The sequence below is a fragment of the Poeciliopsis prolifica genome, unplaced genomic scaffold (genome assembly GCF_027474105.1).
Source record: "Poeciliopsis prolifica strain line A6 unplaced genomic scaffold, Auburn_PproV2 SCAFFOLD301, whole genome shotgun sequence".
NCBI lineage: Eukaryota > Metazoa > Chordata > Actinopteri > Cyprinodontiformes > Poeciliidae > Poeciliopsis > Poeciliopsis prolifica.
This window is the reverse complement of record NW_026562676.1, coordinates 9,261-27,500: the sequence shown is the minus strand read 5'-3', so window position 1 is coordinate 27,500 and position 18,240 is coordinate 9,261.

The window sequence follows — 18,240 nt, the reverse complement described above, 5'->3', positions numbered from 1 at the left end:
AACCTCAATTGTAGAACCTTCATTAATACGGTTTTTTAGCGGATACAAAAGCAGTTAAAACACTCAATTTAGTGCAGAACGATGCTTACCTAGCGTTAGCCGTCAGCTCCGCTCCACCTCGTGTCTCACCCGGGGCAGAATGGCCGCATGCAGCTGCACGAGCAGCAAAGCATGCTGGGATCTGGAGTTCAATAGTGCTAGCCGATTGTCCGCACGGAACTTTGATCGTGTTATTAAACCCATTATAATTAAAATCGGTCTAAAAGAGGAAGTCCTGTTGAGCCCAACAATATAGTGTTAAATGGCGTTTTTAGCTAAATTATCGAGATAACGATGTAAAGTCCGAACCTCTAAGTATGATGGGAAATCAAGCGGCCATGTTTGTAGTTCTAATCCCGTTTTGTAGTCACAGTATTGTGCAGAAGCTCAGACCCGAACTCAATTAAGGTTTTTATAATATCAAAAACACCGTCACAACCTGGTTTTAAAATCGAATTAAGCGAAATTACTCTCTTATATTCATCATTGTTCTGGTATTTAATGAAATTAAAGCCACAGATCACAGTTAGTATCGAAATACTCACCCGGCGCTAGCCGTCTCCGAGCTCACTCCACCTCGTGTTTGCGTAACTAGAGCTAATCACTTGTAGCTGCGTAAGTAGCGAAGCATGCTGGATATGAAGAGGCCATATTTGTAGTCCTAAAAAACCATTTCTGTAGGCCCAACCCCCCGTAGCAGCTAAGACATAAGATTAAAAATCAAGATATAACTGGTATAAGTAGTATGTAAACAGTACATAGAATTATTCAAGTAGAAAGATTAAAGTTTAAGATGAGAACAAAGTCACAAAAAGACCAAATCAGATTTGAAAGGTGGAAATAGTTACACACACAAACATAGCAAAAAGAATACATTTTAAAGGGTCCATAAAAAAGAGAGAAGAAGGAGAGAAAGAGGAAAGGGGGAAGAAGAGAAGGGAGATATAAAAAGGGAGAAGAGAGGAAAAAAGAGAAGAAAAAAAGACAAAAGAAAAAAGAAAAAGGGAGAGAGGAGAAGGAAGAAAACAGAAGAGAGAAGAAAAACGGAGGAGGAAAAAAGAAATAAAAGAGAAGAAAGGAGAGAGAAGGGAGAAGGAAGACAGAAGAGGGGAGAAAAAAGAAAGAAAAGGGAAGAGAGGAAAAAAGAAAAAGAAAAAGGGCAAAAGAAAATTGAAAAAAGGAAGAGAGAGGAAAGAGAACAGGAGAGAAGGAAGAAGAGAGAGGAACAAGAAAGACAAAAAAAGAAAAAGAGCTATAGAAAACAGAAGGAGGAAGAAAGAAATAAAAGAGAAGAAGAGAGAAAAAAGAGGGGGAAAAAAGGAAGACAGAAGGAGGAGAAAGAAGAGAGAAGAGAGAGGAGAGAAGAGAGATGAAAACAGTAAAAGAAAAAAGAAAAAGGGAAAAAGGTAGGAAGAGAGAAGGAAGAAGAGGGAAGGAAGAAGAAATACGAAAAAAGAAAAGATAAAGAAAAAAGAAGAGGAAAGAAAGAAAGAAGAGAAAAAAGAGAGGAAAAGGACAGAGCAAAGAGAGCAGAATGAAAAAAAAAAAAAAAGAAAAAAAAAATAAAAGAAAAAAGAAAAAAAGAAAAAAAAGGAAAAAAGAAAGAAGAAAGAAAGAAGAAAGAAAAAAAGAAAAAGAAAGAAGAAAAAGAAAGAGGAAAAGGAAAGAAGGAAGAAAGAAGTGAGAAGAGAGAAGAAAGAACGAAATAAAAAGGGAGAAGGAAGGAAGAAAGAGGGAAGAAGGAGGAAGAAAGAAAAAGAAAAAAGAGATACAGTGAAAAACAAGAAGGAAAAAGAAAGAAAGAAGAAAAAGATGAAAATAGAATAAAGAAGAAGGGGAGGGAAGAAGGAAGAAGAAAGAAAAAATTAGAACGAAAAAGACAGAAGAAGAAAGAAAGAAGAGAGGAAGGAAAAGAAAGAAAAGTAAGTGAACTTTACAACTAAAATAGAAAGGTAAAGATTAAAGTTGCTAATCTACTCCATTCACAACATTGAAAGAAGATTGGGAAAAGACAGAGCACAGGGGAAACCGCCTGATCGGGCTGCGAATCCCCCGCCGGACCGGGCTGCAGCTCTGTCTCCCCCACTCCCGTCAGTCTAAACTGAAGGGATAGGCGAGAAGAGAGGAAAGTAAGAGCAAAGTATAGGTTTATATACTCACCCAGATATCCTAAATCAACTTAATAAACCTTATGAACAACCTATTCAACTGTATTGAGTTTTCTGAAGTGAAAAGGAGCTCAGACCTTAAAGAAAAGCATCGGAAAATGCCTTTAATCGACCGAGGTGGAAGGAATGTTATTTATCCTTGGGAACTTCAGAGTATTATCCGGGTGGTTCGGATCAGGAACCGTTCGGTGTTAAGGCCGGAATGGTCAAAATATACATAATCAAATTTAGATCAGAGGGTTGAGACCTTAAGTTCAGGCATTAACCTCAAGGTGGTTGTTTAGAAAAGGCCTTGTGTTAAGGTCATAGAGGTCAATTGTTTCAAGTTCGGATTAAGGCCAGAGGTCAGCGACCTTAGGGTTAGGCGTGTATTCCTAGGTGGTTAGGTTTAGGGAAAGACCTTCTGGTGAGGTCATAAAGGTCAATTGTTTCAAGTTCGGATTAAGGCCAGAGGTCAGCGACCTTAGGGTTAGGCGTGTATTCCTAGGTGGTTAGGTTTAGGGAAAGACCTTCTGGTGAGGTCATAAAGGTCAATTGTTTCAAGTTCGGATTAAGGCCAGAGGTCAGCGACCTTAGGGTTAGGTGTGTATTCCTAGGTGGTTAGGTTTAGGGAAAGACCTTCTGGTAAGGTCATATAGGTCAAATGTTCCAAGGTTGGATCTACACTTCAAGAGGTCAGCGACCTTAGGTTCAGGCAAGACAGCAATGAAGACCTGGGGTGCAAGGAAATAAACCGATTCAATCCCAAAGAATTTCTGCAAAATCGGATTATAGTGAGGTCGGAGTGGAAAATTAAGTGGAAGGAAAATATCAAAATCAGCTTTTTTAGGACCTTGATTGTAAAAACAGAGTGTTAATCGGGCTGGATTTGGAAGTGGAAGGATTGAATGAAGTACTAATTTCTGTTGTTCTCTATTAAATCATACAAATAGTCCCTCAGGGTATTGATCCTTAATTATCGTGCATCAGAATTCGGAGTGGGAAAATCAAGTGGAGAGAAGAAATCTATTTTGTTATTTCAACGTTATTCCCCCAGGGGGGGATCAGTCCCTTCAGGGCTACACCCGAAGAAGGTGGCAACAGGGTACCATCAGAGCGAAAACCGAATGTAGAGTTAGGTAGAAGACCATTTTCATATTCGTCGTGACGAACAGGACTAATCCTTCTCAATTCGAATCTTATTCAGAACTGAATTGAAAGACTATTAGGATCTTTGGTGAAGTGGTAAAATTGTATTAAGTCATCCATTCTCCTTGTTCCTGGAATATCCATTTGGAGTTACCTCAATTATTCTAAAAATAATATAAGAACCTAGATTGGTTCAGAAATATAGTGGAAGGACAAACTTAAACGGAAAAGGAAAGAACATTGATCAAGACGCAACATGAATCCAGAACATAGAAACTCAGAGCGTAAAAGAAAAACATTCATACCATTCCTAAACTACTGAAAGAAAGTCAAGAAAAGAAGATCGATGAAAGAAGATCAAGGGAGGAAGGTTAAGAAAAGAAGGTCAAGGAAAAAAGGTCGAGGGAAGATAAAGTACAGGGAAATCCACCGGAACAGGCTGCAAATTACACCGTCTGACAGGGTAGTAGTTTTAAGAACCTAGATTGGTTCAGAAAATACAGTGGAAGGACAACTTAAATGGAAAAGGAAAGAAAATTCATCAAAAAGGAGCAGGGAATCAGAACAGAGAAACTCAGAACGTAAAAGAAAAACATTCATACCATTCCTAAACTGTTGAAAGAAGGTCAAGAAAAGAAGTCAAGAAAGAAGATCGATGAATGAAGATCAAAGAAAGAAGTTAAGAAAAGAAGGTCAGGGAAAGAAGGTCGAGGAAAGACAGAGCACAGGGGAAACCGCCGGACCGGGCTGCGAATCCCCCCGCCTGACCGGGCTGTAGCTCTGTCTCCCTCTACTCCCGTCAGTCTAGACTGAAGGGATAAAGGTGAGAAGAGAGGGCTAAGAAAGGGAAAATATTAAGAGTGAGGTATTATATAGGTTCTCTGAAGAGAAATGGAGATCAAACTTTAAAGGAAAGTATCGGAAACTGCCCTTGCCTATTCGAGGTCAAAAGAATGTTATTCATCCTTGGGAACTACCGTGTATTATACGGGGTCGTTCAGATTAGGAACCGTACGGTGTCAAGGTCGGAAAAGTCCAAATCTACCATCCAACTTAAGGTTAGGGGATTGTGATCTTAAGTGTAAGGTCGGATTTAAACTTCAAGAGGTCAACGACCTTTAGGGTTAAGCGTGTATTCCTAGGTTGTTAGGTTTAGGGAAAGATCCGTGGTGAGATCATAAAGGTGAAATGTGTCAAGGTTGGATCTAAACTTCTAGAGGTCAGCGACCTTAGGGTTAGGGTTAGGGTTAGGGTTAGGGTAGGTGAAACAAGATTAAATTCTGTCGCCGAAGGCGACAGAATTTGTATTGCACAGGCCATCACTGTTCCTGAACCCCCAGAAATCCATCTCTCTTTTCCAAAATTGCCTAAATTGGCAAAGAGGTTAGGTTTAGGGAAAAGGGTTAGGAAATTTGGATAAAAGGGATTACAAATGGTGTGAAAAAGCACTCAGGGTTAAGACTGGTTAGGTTTAGGGCTAAATTCCGAATTGGCTATCCTGTTCAAAGAGGTTAGGTTTAGGGAAAAGGGGTAGGTTAATGGGATAAAAGGAATTACAAATGGTGTGACTGGTTAGGTTTAGGGCTAAATTCCGAATTGGCTATCCTGTTCAAAGAGGTTAGGTTTAGGGAAAATGATAATGGTAAGAGGTTAGTGGCTAATATGTTATATAAAAGGTGTGGTGCAACATCAACTATCAGGTATTGAGAGTCATTAATTGAATTTTTCATTCAGGCCCCTAGGATGCCTTGTGTCCAATTTGGCAATCCAACGCCTCTCAGCTGTGCGTCGCTGGCCTACTGACCACCTGGAATTGGTTTGAACTACCGTGACTGAAACCGACTGCCAGCCGTGAGAAATAAAATGTTTAACCAAATGGGTCTGAGTTCTTTTCTGTCTGAGAATATTATGTTTATGTTGGTGGAATCTTACTGAAATAGTGTTCCCTGTCTCTCCCACATATTGCATTCCACACCGTTTGCAAGTGATTAATACACACAATTCTTGGACTTCAAACTTCCCTTACATTGTGACAAAAAAACATTGTTGTTATGAAAGCTTCGCAACCATTTTCGGTGCTGGAAAAATTGCCCATATCCTCTCAAATCAGGCTCAATCAGGGGTGTGATTTTGGCTTTAATAAGGTGATCCCCTAGATTTTTGTTCCTTCTAAAAGCTGCAATCACCCTATAGTCACCTAACATTTTTGTAGTTTTAGTCAAATTTTCAAAGTTTTTCTTGATGACCCTGACCAGTTTTGTAGACTGTGGAGAAAACGTTGTTACAAAGGGCAGCAGAGGGGAAACATCAATAGGTTTTGTAATCAAGAATGATTTAAAACATTTTCTTAAAAAAGAGCGGCAGTACCCTCTGCTGGTCAGAGCGGAGAACAACGTTTTAGTAGCCTGTTTAAAATCCTCTTTTTGCGTACAGATCCTATGAAACCTTAATAACTGTGATTTAATGAGCCCAGCAAAAGTATGTTTTGGATGAAAACTAGTTTTGAACAGTAAGGCGTGGGTATCTGTAGGCTTAAAGAAAACTTTAATGTCTAACCTGTGACTGTTTTGAAAATTTGGACCTTTATAAGTAGTTGTGTCTAAAAAATCAATAGAGTTTTTGTTGATGGTTGATTTTAGTTTTATAGATGCATTGTGGTTATTTAAGGTCCTCAAGAAATCCTGAAAATCTGCTTCTGAATATGACCAAATTCCCCAAATATCATCTAAAAATCTCAGATATTGAATTGGTTTTTTAGAACATTTTGCCAAAGCTGAGGTCTCCCATTGAGCCATGAAAATATTAGCGTATGCAGGGGCAAATTTCTTCCCCATCGCTGTTCCTTTAATTTGGAGAAAAAAGTCCCCATTAAACTCAAAATCATTCCTGGTCAGGTTAATTTCCAAGAGTTGTAATAATTCTTTTTCTGGTCTCCTTTTTGTCTGGAAACTTTCTGAAGATCTGTCTGACTGCCTCTATCCCTTCCTTGATATCAATATTGGTATAAAGACTATCAATATCTAATGAAAATAGGAAAGACTCTTCTGGAATGGTCAGGTTTTTAACCCTTTCTACAAAGTCATAGGTGTCCTTAATGTAGCTTGCATGTTTGGTGGATAGAGGATTCAAAAAATAGTCTAAATATTCCGCTGTGAAATAAGTTTCGCTGTCACAATCAGAAACTATTGGCCTTCCTGGAGGAACCTGGAACGGAACACTCCAAGTGGCCGGGTCTTTATGGATTTTTGGCAGCATATAAAAGAGCCTCGCCCTCGGTTCAGCGGAACCTAATAAGTATCGTTTTTGTTTAATGTTAATAAATTTCTTTATGTATAAATTATTAATGATTTTTTCCACCATTGGGACCGTTTCCAAATAAATGGGTTTTTTAAGTTTAGAATAATAAGTTTTATCATTAAGTTGTCTATATCCTTCCTGTAAATATTGCTCTCTATCAAAAATCACAATAGCACTGCCCTTATCTGCCGGTTTTAAGATAATGTCTTTGTTATTTTTCAATTCCTGTAAGGCTTTAAGTTCCTCCGGAGTAAGATTTGATTTTACCTGAATGGGGTGAAAATGATTTTGAAAAAGATCTTGATCAGCATTGATAAGGGTCAGCATTTGAGGTGGAAGTTGGCCCAAAGAGGGCGCCCAATCTGATTTTGGAGTAAAGCTGAGGCTCTGAAGTAGATTTATCTTTATAATATAAAGCTAATTTAATCCTTCGATGATATTGTTGCATGTCAGATTTGCATTGAAACCATAATCTTTACTGTAACCTGTGGTGGGAATAAAGTTAAGACCCTTACTAAGTAAGGCACATTGTGCATCCGAAAGCTGGAAATTTTTGGATAGATTAATAACACTTTTCACCCCCTCCCGCGTGCACGGGCTCGTGGGGATGTCTAGTTTACATAATCACTCCAATGTTTTAGCATGTGCATTGCCGTAGTTCTGGTCCAATGGACATGATCCCTTTCTGTACTGAACTTGTCCTGCGGTAAGGGAGGGATGTGAGTCTCCAAACCTGTGATGAAGTTGTTCAGGTGCTGAAGTATTCCCTGCTCCCTCTGTGGCAGGTCTGTGGAAAAGTTAATGACTGGAACAAAGATGTTTGCCTCTGGGAATAGGTCTTGAGCCGTCTCCAACGTTTTCTTCAGTTCGGAGACCGGTGTTCTCTTGTCCCTCTGTGACCTATTACACAAGCCAAAAGACAACACAAGTTTCTTTACCGTAAACATCAATGGTGGCCTTGTTCAGGACGCCCTCAGCATGGCACCATTTCGCCCCAGGAAGGCCGTCGATCTGGACACTCTTTGCTGCAAATGGTGGCATCCTTGCAACATTTGAATCCCCCACAATCACAGATTTCTGTGTAATGTGGAGGTTCCAGTCCTGAAGCTTTCTGGGTGTGTTGGGATGCTTTGTCGGTGTGCAGAGTTGCACCTCTGGCGAAGAAGATCTCGTAGAAGAGTCTTCCTCCGCCGTCTCCACCTGCAGCTGTGTTGGACGCTGGATCTCAACCTAGAAACATCAAGGGGAGTCAAACTGATACGGGGAACTGCTGGTCCAGCCGTATCCTGTGCCTTCTCCCCTCCACTCCGGCTCTGTGGCGGTTCTGGGTTTGATTCTCTTGAGAGAACTCTCTCTGTCTGTCTCTGCTCATCTAAGCTTGGCCCGGATTGGGTTTGTAAAGAAACAGCTGGTGGTGCTTGAAGAGAGGGAGTGGAAGAAGGTTGAGGGTTCCCCGAAGGAACATCCTCCTCTCCATCAGAGTTTTCCTGTCGTTGCCTGGTTGTTCTCGTCTCCCTTTGTTCCAGAGGTTCCTGTTCGGTCTCCTCCTCCAGTTCCGAATGATAACTCTCCCCTTCCATGGTGTCATCAAAGATGGCCGACCAGTCGTCTTTATGTTGTGGTTCAGTCATCGTGGCAACCGTATTGAGAGGTCTCCGTTGAGACGGAGGTGGAGCATAGACTTCAGCCACGACAGCTCTGCGGTTTACAGTGGGGCCGCGTGACCTCGTTGGTCCCTCCGTGACAGGCAAACCTGTCCTCCTTTGCTGAGGAGGGTCTCTACTAGTCAGTCCTCTGTTTTCAGGTTCCCTTCTGATGGGCTCTCTGTTCTCTTGAACTTCCCTGGGTAGCGCCAAGGCTGTTGTTTGCCTGCTTAATAGCCGTGAGGATTCACCTGTGGTTTGCGTGGGGAGTGCCCGTCTGGCCCTCAAAGTAGGTTGCAACGGTGCTTCCTCTGTTGTCCTCATGTCAGCCATCTTGGCCACAATCAACGCTTGTGTTTGTTCCAATGTCTCTTCTGTGAGTCTGCGACCAAGGTTCCGTCTTGCCCAAGATGCTGCAATCTCAAAAGGGGGTCGCCAGTCATCTGTAGACAACTGAGAGAGGATGTCAAGTTCCTTCTCTAAATTGAGATTATAGTGATCTTGTAAGATAGTGACAGTATTTTCTGTCCAGTTTTTAGCATTCTGTTCAACCAAAGTCTGTGTTTCCTTATTGGGCATCGCTGGTTTAACAAAGTCTGTGAGATTTTGAGTCATCTTCCTCAATGATGGAGGATAGTCTTTCTGTGTAACATTATTGAGATGGTGAACGGATTTTATTAATCTATGGATGACACGAACCTTTTGTAGGAAATCCGGGTCATCCGATTGAATCCGCTCTGTGGGGTCTAGCCCGCTGTCTGGGAGGTGGGTTGAAGTATCTCCTCCTCCTATTAGGGTTTCGATCATCCCATCCATCTCGATTCCTCATCCATCTGTCATCTCTCGGTGGGCGAGGACGTGGGTCCTGAAACGCAGTTCTATCAGTGCGGTACCTCTGCTGCCCCCTGCGGTCGTCCTCTCTCTCTGCAGCTCTTCCATATCTGGTGACCGTGGCGTAGGTCTCCCGTCTTTCACGTGAGGGATAATCTCCTCTGCGTCTTTGCCACCTTTCACCTGATGGATAATCACCTCTGCGGTTGCCTCTGTCGTCACGGGGGACAAAATCCCTTCTTGTGAACGGCCGTCGGCCGTCAGGGGAGGGGTATTCGCTTCGGTATTCTCTTTGCGGTCTATAATCTTCATATCTCCGGTCACGATTCTGCCAACGATCTTCTCTCCGACCCCTCCTCCGTTCCACCAAAATCCAGTCATCATCATCGTCAAAACGGGCTGGCATGTTTGCTATCTTTAGCCTAGCACTAGCTTTCACTGCACGTGTTAAAGTGAGCTAATAGGCTACATGCTAAAGTAACAAAACGGAGTTTTGAAATGTTGCAAAAAAGCACTTTTAATTTTGTCTCACAGCTACAAAAATTGTAGACAAAGCCAAAATAGCTACGTTTCGGTTTACAATAAAACCTTCTTCAGGCTGGCTTAACTAGACAAAAAACTTACGATAAACAGCGTTCTCAATGCAGCAGGTGCAGTCCAAAAGTGCACAGTCACAGCCGCACCGTAACAGTGTGTCCCATAGACTCTAGCGCTTCCGGTGCACTGAGCCAATGAGAGAAGTCCTTTCTTGTTGATGGTCGCTCCCTCAACAAAGGAGCTCTGCCATTGGTGGCTCCCTTTCAGTGATGCGTTCAAAGACATTCAATATTTACATCAGGTTACAGTTATTTACAAACAATTGTACATTTACAAAACAACCAAACTCTATCCTTTAATATTTACACTCATAACACTTAATTGTATATATACACATATGAAAAAACTGTATTTTTATTCCGTTTTTCTTTTTTATTCCAGATTACAACACTTTCAAACAACTATATAAAGATAAATGTTAATAAACAGTTCTCCTCCATGTTTCCCTTCATAAACGAGAGAAAAGAGATCCAGGAGGAGGTGCACAGGAGGCACGGGCTCGTTAGGTGAAACAAGATTAAATTCTGTCGCCGAAGGCGACAGAATTTGTATTGCACAGGCCATCACTGTTCCTGAACCCCCAGAAATCCATCTCTCTTTTTTCCAAAATTGCCTAAATTGGCAAAGAGGTTAGGTTTAGGGAAAAGGGTTAGGAAATTTGGATAAAAGGGATTACAAATGGTGTGAAAAAGCACTCAGGGTTAAGACTGGTTAGGTTTAGGGCTAAATTCCGAATTGGCTATCCTGTTCAAAGAGGTTAGGTTTAGGGAAAAGGGGTAGGTTAATGGGATAAAAGGAATTACAAATGGTGTGACTGGTTAGGTTTAGGGCTAAATTCCGAATTGGCTATCCTTTTCAAAGAGGTTAGGTTTAGGGAAAATGATGGTAAGAGGTTAGTGGCTAATATATTATATAGAAGGTGTGGTGCAACATCAACTATCAGGTATTGAGAGTCATTAATTGAATTTTTCATTCAGGCCCCTAGGATGCCTTGTGTCCAATTTGGCAATCCAACGCCTCTCAGCTGTGCGTCGCTGGCCTACTGACCACCTGGAATTGGTTTGAACTACCGTGACTGAAACCGACTGCCAGCCGTGAGAAATAAAATGTTTAACCAAATGGGTCTGAGTTCTTTTCTGTCTGAGAATATTATGTTTATGTTGGTGGAATCTTACTGAAATAGTGTTCCCTGTCTCTCCCACATATTGCATTCCACACCGTTTGCAAGTGATTAAATACACACAATTCTTGGACTTCAAACTTCCCTTACATTGTGAAAAAAAACATTGTTGTTATGAAAGCTTCGCAACCATTTTCGGTGCTGGAAAAATTGCCCATATCCTCTCAAATCAGGCTCAATCAGGGGTGTGATTTTGGCTTTAATAAGGTGATCCCCTAGATTTTTGTTCCTTCTAAAAGCTGCAATCACCCTATAGTCACCTAACATTTTTGTAGTTTTAGTCAAATTTTCAAAGTTTTTCTTGATGACCTGACCAGTTTTGTAGACTGTGGAGAAAACGTTGTTACAAAGGGCAGCAGAGGGGAAACATCAATAGGTTTTGTAATCAAGAATGATTTAAAACATTTTCTTAAAAAAGAGCGGCAGTACCCTCTGCTGGTCAGAGCGGAGAACAACGTTTTAGTAGCCTGTTTAAAATCCTCTTTTTGCGTACAGATCCTATGAAACCTTAATAACTGTGATTTAATGAGCCCAGCAAAAGTATGTTTTGGATGAAAACTAGTTTTGAACAGTAAGGCGTGGGTATCTGTAGGCTTAAAGAAAACTTTAATGTCTAACCTGTGACTGTTTTGAAAATTTGGACCTTTATAAGTAGTTGTGTCTAAAAAATCAATAGAGTTTTTGTTGATGGTTGATTTTAGTTTTATAGATGCATTGTGGTTATTTAAGGTCCTCAAGAAATCCTGAAAATCTGCTTCTGAATATGACCAAATTCCCCAAATATCATCTAAAAATCTCAGATATTGAATTGGTTTTTTAGAACATTTTGCAAAGCTGAGGTCTCCCATTGAGCCATGAAAATATTAGCGTATGCAGGGGCAAATTTCTTCCCCATCGCTGTTCCTTTAATTTGGAGAAAAAAGTCCCCATTAAACTCAAAATCATTCCTGGTCAGGTTAATTTCCAAGAGTTGTAATAATTCTTTTTCTGGTCTCCTTTTGTCTGGAAACTTTCTGAAGATCTGTCTGACTGCCTCTATCCCTTCCTTGATATCAATATTGGTATAAAGACTATCAATATCTAATGAAAATAGGAAAGACTCTTCTCTAACCTTTCTAACAAAGTCATAGGTATCCTTAATGTAGCTTGCATGTTTGGTGGATAGAGGATTCAAAAAATAGTCTAAATATTCCGCTGTGAAATAAGTTTCGCTGTCACAATCAGAAAACTATTGGCCTTCCTGGAGGAACCTGGAACGGAACACTCCAAGTGGCCGGGTCTTTATGGATTTTTGGCAGCATATAAAAAGCCTCGCCCTCGGTTCAGCGGAACCTAAAGTATCGTTTTTGTTTAATGTTAATAAATTTCTTTATGTATAAATTATTAATGATTTTTTCCACCATTGGGACCGTTTCCAAATAAATGGGTTTTTTAAGTTTAGAATAATAAGTTTTATCATTAAGTTGTCTATATCCTTCCTGTAAATATTGCTCTCTATCAAAAATCACAATAGCACTGCCCTTATCTGCCGGTTTTAAGATAATGTCTTTGTTATTTTTCAATTCCTGTAAGGCTTTAAGTTCCTCCGGAGTAAGATTTGATTTTACCTGAATGGGGTGAAAATGATTTTGAAAAAGATCTTGATCAGCATTGATAAGGGTCAGCATTTGAGGTGGAAGTTGGCCCAAAGAGGGCGCCCAATCTGATTTTGGAGTAAAGGGCTGAGGCTCTGAAGTAGATTTATCTTTATAATATAAAGCTAATTTAATCCTTCGATGATATTGTTGCATGTCAGATTTGCATTGAAACCATAATTCTTTACTGTAACCTGTGGGGAATAAAGTTAAGACCCTTACTAAGTAAGGCACATTGTGCATCCGAAAGCTGGAAATTTTTGGATAGATTAATAACACTTTTCACCCCCTCCCGCGTGCACGGGCTCGTGGGGATGTCTAGTTTACATAATCACTCCAATGTTTTAGCATGTGCATTGCCGTAGTTCTGGTCCAATGGACATGATCCCTTTCTGTACTGAACTTGTCCTGCGGTAAGGGAGGGATGTGAGTCTCCAAACCTGTGATGAAGTTGTTCAGGTGCTGAAGTATTCCCTGCTCCCTCTGTGGCAGGTCTGTGGAAAAGTTAATGACTGGAACAAAGATGTTTGCCTCTGGGAATAGGTCTTGAGCCGTCTCCAACGTTTCTTCAGTTCGGAGACCGGTGTTCTCTTGTCCCTCTGTGACCTATTACACAAGCCAAAAGACAACACAAGTTTCTTTACCGTAACATCAATGGTGGCCTTGTTCAGGACGCCCTCAGCATGGCACCATTTCGCCCCAGGAAGGCCGTCGATCTGGACACTCTTTGCTGCAAATGGTGGCATCCTTGCAACATTTGAATCCCCCACAATCACAGATTCTGTGTAATGTGGAGGTTCCAGTCCTGAAGCTTTCTGGGTGTGTTGGGATGCTTTGTCGGTGTGCAGAGTTGCACCTCTGGCGAAGAAGATCTCGTAGAAGAGTCTTCCTCCGCCGTCTCCACCTGCAGCTGTGTTTGGACGCTGGATCTCAACCTAGAAACATCAAGGGGAGTCAAACTGATACGGGGAACTGCTGGTCCAGCCGTAGAATCCTGTGCCTTCTCCCCTCCACTCCGGCTCTGTGGCGGTTCTGGGTTTGATTCTCTTGAGAGAACTCTCTCTGTCTGTCTCTGCTCATCTAAGCTTGGCCCGGATTGGGTTTGTAAAGAAACAGCTGGTGGTGCTTGAAGAGAGGGAGTGGAAGAAGGTTGAGGGTTCCCCGAAGGAACATCCTCCTCTCCATCAGAGTTTTCCTGTCGTTGCCTGGTTGTTCTCGTCTCCCTTTGTTCCAGAGGTTCCTGTTCGGTCTCCTCCTCCAGTTCCGAATGATAACTCTCCCCTTCCATGGTGTCATCAAAGATGGCCGACCAGTCGTCTTTATGTTGTGGTTCAGTCATCGTGGCAACCGTATTGAGAGGTCTCCGTTGAGACGGAGGTGGAGCATAGACTTCAGCCACGACAGCTCTGCGGTTTACAGTGGGGCCGCGTGACCTCGTTGGTCCCTCCGTGACAGGCAAACCTGTCCTCCTTTGCTGAGGAGGGTCTCTACTAGTCAGTCCTCTGTTTTCAGGTTCCCTTCTGATGGGCTCTCTGTTCTCTTGAACTTCCCTGGGTAGCGCCAAGGCTGTTGTTTGCCTGCTTAATAGCCGTGAGGATTCACCTGTGGTTTGCGTGGGGAGTGCCCGTCTGGCCCTCAAAGTAGGTTGCAACGGTGCTTCCTCTGTTGTCCTCATGTCAGCCATCTTGGCCACAATCAATGCTTGTGTTTGGTCCAATGTCTCTTCTGTGAGTCTGCGACCAAGGTTCCGTCTTGCCCAAGATGCTGCAATCTCAAAAGGGGGTCGCCAGTCATCTGTAGACAACTGAGAGAGGATGTCAAGTTCCTTCTCTAAATTGAGATTATAGTGATCTTGTAAGATAGTGACAGTATTTTCTGTCCAGTTTTTAGCATTCTGTTCAACCAAAGTCTGTGTTTCCTTATTGGGCATCGCTGGTTTAACAAAGTCTGTGAGATTTTGAGTCATCTTCCTCAATGATGGAGGATAGTCTTTCTGTGTAACATTATTGAGATGGTGAACGGATTTTATTAATCTATGGATGACACGAACCTTTTGTAGGAAATCCGGGTCATCCGATTGAATCCGCTCTGTCTGGGGTCTAGCCCGCTGTCTGGGAGGTGGGTTGAAGTATCTCCTCCTCCTATTAGGGTTTCGATCATCCCATCCATCTCGATTCCTCATCCATCTGTCATCTCTCGGTGGGCGAGGACGTGGGTCCTGAAACGCAGTTCTATCAGTGCGGTACCTCTGCTGCCCCCTGCGGTCGTCCTCTCTCTCTGCAGCTCTTCCATATCTGGTGACCGTGGCGTAGGTCTCCCGTCTTTCACGTGAGGGATAATCTCCTCTGCGTCTTTGCCACCTTTCACCTGATGGATAATCACCTCTGCGGTTGCCTCTGTCGTCACGGGGGACAAAATCCCTTCTTGTGAACGGCCGTCGGCCGTCAGGGGAGGGGTATTCGCTTCGGTATTCTCTTTGCGGTCTATAATCTTCATATCTCCGGTCACGATTCTGCCAACGATCTTCTCTCCGACCCCTCCTCCGTTCCACCAAAATCCAGTCATCATCATCGTCAAAACGGGCTGGCATGTTTGCTATCTTTAGCCTAGCACTAGCTTTCACTGCACGTGTTAAAGTGAGCTAATAGGCTACATGCTAAAGTAACAAAACGGAGTTTTGAAATGTTGCAAAAAAGCACTTTTAATTTTGTCTCACAGCTACAAAAATTGTAGACAAAGCCAAAATAGCAACGTTTCGGTTTACAATAAAACCTTCTTCAGGCTGGCTTAACTAGACAAAAACTTACGATAAACAGCGTTCTCAATGCAGCAGGTGCAGTCCAAAAGTGCACAGTCACAGCCGCACCGTAACAGTGTGTCCCATAGACTCTAGCGCTTCCGGTGCACTGAGCCAATGAGAGAAGTCCTTTCTTGTTGATGGTCGCTCCCTCAACAAAGGAGCTCTGCCATTGGTGGCTCCCTTTCAGTGATGCGTTCAAAGACATTCAATATTTACATCAGGTTACAGTTATTTACAAACAATTGTACATTTACAAAAACAACTAAACTCTATCCTTTAATATTTACACTTATAACACTTAATTGTATATATACACATATGAAAAAACTGTATTTTTATTCCGTTTTTCTTTTTTATTCCAGATTACAACACTTTCAAACAACTATATAAAGATAAATGTTAATAAACAGTTCTCCTCCATGTTTCCCTTCATAAACGAGAGAAAAGAGATCCAGGAGACAGGTGCACAGGAGGCACGGGCTCGTTAGGTGAAACAAGATTAAATTCTGTCGCCGAAGGCGACAGAATTTGTATTGCACAGGCCATCACTGTTCCTGAACCCCCAGAAATCCATCTCTCTTTTTTCCAAAATTGCCTAAATTGGCAAAGAGGTTAGGTTTAGGGAAAAGGGTTAGGTTGGATAAAAGGGATTACAAATGGTGTGAAAAAGCACTCAGGGTTAAGACTGGTTAGGTTTAGGGCTAAATTCCAAATTGGCTATCCTGTTCAAAGAGGTTAGGTTTAGGGAAAAGGGGTAGGTTAATGGGATAAAAGGAATTACAAATGGTGTGACTGGTTAGGTTTAGGGCTAAATTCCGAATTGGCTATCCTGTTCAAAGAGGTTAGGTTTAGGGAAAATGATAATGGTAAGAGGTTAGTGGCTAATATATATATAGAAGGTGTGGTGCAACATCAACTATCAGGTATTGAGAGTCATTAATTGAATTTTTCATTCAGGCCCCTAGGATGCCTTGTGTCCAATTTGGCAATCCAACGCCTCTCAGCTGTGCGTCGCTGGCCTACTGACCACCTGGATTGGTTTGAACTACCGTGACTGAAACCGACTGCCAGCCGTGAGAAATAAAATGTTTAACCAAATGGGTCTGAGTTCTTTTCTGTCTGAGAATATTATGTTTATGTTGGTGGAATCTTACTGAAATAGTGTTCCCTGTCTCTCCCACATATTGCATTCCACACCGTTTGCAAGTGATTAAATACACACAATTCTTGGACTTCAAACTTCCCTTACATTGTGACAAAAAAACATTGTTGTTATGAAAGCTTCGCAACCATTTTCGGTGCTGGAAAAATTGCCCATATCCTCTCAAATCAGGCTCAATCAGGGGTGTGATTTTGGCTTTAATAAGGTGATCCCCTAGATTTTTGTTCCTTCTAAAAGCTGCAATCACCCTATAGTCACCTAACATTTTTGTAGTTTTAGTCAAATTTTCAAAGTTTTTCTTGATGACCCTGACCAGTTTTGTAGACTGTGGAGAAAACGTTGTTACAAAGGGCAGCAGAGGGGAAACATCAATAGGTTTTGTAATCAAGAATGATTTAAAACATTTTCTTAAAAAAGAGCGGCAGTACCCTCTGCTGGTCAGAGCGGAGAACAACGTTTTAGTAGCCTGTTTAAAATCCTCTTTTTGCGTACAGATCCTATGAAACCTTAATAACTGTGATTTAATGAGCCCAGCAAAAGTATGTTTTGGATGAAAACTAGTTTTGAACAGTAAGGCGTGGGTATCTGTAGGCTTAAAGAAAACTTTAATGTCTAACCTGTGACTGTTTTGAAAATTTGGACCTTTATAAGTAGTTGTGTCTAAAAAATCAATAGAGTTTTTGTTGATGGTTGATTTTAGTTTTATAGATGCATTGTGGTTATTTAAGGTCCTCAAGAAATCCTGAAAATCTGCTTCTGAATATGACCAAATTCCCCAAATATCATCTAAAAATCTCAGATATTGAATTGGTTTTTTAGAACATTTTGCCAAAGCTGAGGTCTCCCATTGAGCCATGAAAATATTAGCGTATGCAGGGGCAAATTTCTTCCCCATCGCTGTTCCTTTAATTTGGAGAAAAAAGTCCCCATTAAACTCAAAATCATTCCTGGTCAGGTTAATTTCCAAGAGTTGTAATAATTCTTTTTCTGGTCTCCTTTTGTCTGGAAACTTTCTGAAGATCTGTCTGACTGCCTCTATCCCTTCCTTGATATCAATATTGGTATAAAGACTATCAATATCTAATGAAAATAGGAAAGACTCTTCTGGAATGGTCAGGTTTTTAACCCTTTCTACAAAGTCATAGGTGTCCTTAATGTAGCTTGCATGTTTGGTGGATAGAGGATTCAAAAAATAGTCTAAATATTCCGCTGTGAAATAAGTTTCGCTGTCACAATCAGAAACTATTGGCCTTCCTGGAGGAACCTGGAACGGAACACTCCAAGTGGCCGGGTCTTTATGGATTTTTGGCAGCATATAAAAGAGCCTCGCCCTCGGTTCAGCGGAACCTAATAAGTATCGTTTTTGTTTAATGTTAATAAATTTCTTTATGTATAAATTATTAATGATTTTTTCCACCATTGGGACCGTTTCCAAATAAATGGGTTTTTAAGTTTAGAATAATAAGTTTATCATTAAGTTGTCTATATCCTTCCTGTAAATATTGCTCTCTATCAAAAATCACAATAGCACTGCCCTTATCTGCCGGTTTTAAGATAATGTCTTTGTTATTTTTCAATTCCTGTAAGGCTTTAAGTTCCTCCGGAGTAAGATTTGATTTTACCTGAATGGGGTGAAAATGATTTTGAAAAAGATCTTGATCAGCATTGATAAGGGTCAGCATTTGAGGTGGAAGTTGGCCCAAAGAGGGCGCCCAATCTGATTTTGGAGTAAAGGGCTGAGGCTCTGAAGTAGATTTATCT